This window comes from Leptonychotes weddellii, chromosome 1 (genome assembly GCF_054177405.1).
Source record: "Leptonychotes weddellii isolate Sample4059 chromosome 1, ASM5417740v2, whole genome shotgun sequence".
NCBI lineage: Eukaryota > Metazoa > Chordata > Mammalia > Carnivora > Phocidae > Leptonychotes > Leptonychotes weddellii.
In genome coordinates this window covers 47,805,938-47,806,865 of record NC_138369.1, presented here as the reverse complement: position 1 = coordinate 47,806,865, position 928 = coordinate 47,805,938, and the positions used below count along the sequence as shown (strand labels likewise).

At 47.7% G+C, this 928-nt stretch overlaps 1 non-coding gene across 1 annotated transcript; it reads right to left on the bottom strand.

The window, feature by feature from the left end:
- Nucleotides 1-456: 456 nt before the first annotated feature.
- On the bottom strand, nt 457-560 carry LOC115937561 (U6 spliceosomal RNA). Its single transcript, XR_014140810.1, has one exon. It is a non-coding gene; the product is annotated as a U6 spliceosomal RNA (small nuclear RNA).
- Nucleotides 561-928: the final 368 nt, after the last annotated feature.

Here is a 928-nt window from a genome sequence, read left to right as displayed (position 1 = left end):
CCGTAAATGAGTAGGTGTAGCTGTTACTACCATAGCTTAAAAAACAATGAAGAAATGTCTGTTATCATGAGACGAAGCTTCTGTCTTTTGACAGACTTACAAGATGACATATCCCAGCATCTGGGGCTGCTAGGAGTGGCCAGGACTGTGTCGTGGCCAGAGATGTAGGTGGAAGTCCTAGGTTCTTAGTCCATTGAATTTCCCCTTCTTGGTGGTCCTCTGGCTGCCATCTTGAGAAGAAGGGCAGAATGGAAAGCAAGAAGGACTCTGGGGCTTGCCAGCGTGGATGAGCTGCCATTGTAGCCTGGACTGCACCTCTGGGCTTTCATTTTTTCTCCCAAGTGAAAGGAAAATAGACTTCTCTTTGTTTAGGCTCCTGGTTGGGGAATTTTTGTTTCTAATAGAAGGGAAACAGATGCTTTGGGCTTCCCCATTGTTCTACTGTCTTTTTTTTCTTTTAATATGGAATGCTTCACAAATTTGTGTATCACGCTTGCACAGGGTCCACACTAATTTCTGTATCGTTCCAATCTTCGTATACGTGCCCCCAAAGCGAGTACACTCATTGTTCTACCTTCTGTCCATAGTTGTCAGACTCCAGATAAATCTATGCCAAGAGGACCAGCAACCTGTGTCATCAATTCCTTCCTCAGCCCTCTCGGAAGCACCACAGAAAGCCTGCCCAGCCCCGAATCTGACCCCCCGGATCAGAGTTAGCTGCGATCCTATCCAGGCTCCTCTGGCCTCCCTAGAAGGTCCCAGAAGAGAGAGTACCGTACTCCTTCGCCCCAAGACTAAAAGCTCATGGCTCCCATTGCTCTTCTGAGCACTGTCTCTGGAGTCTGGCGAATATAGATGAGAATCTTCGGCTCCTGCACTCATTGGCCATGGGCAAAGTGTCTTTCACATTTATAAGTGGGACTGTGCC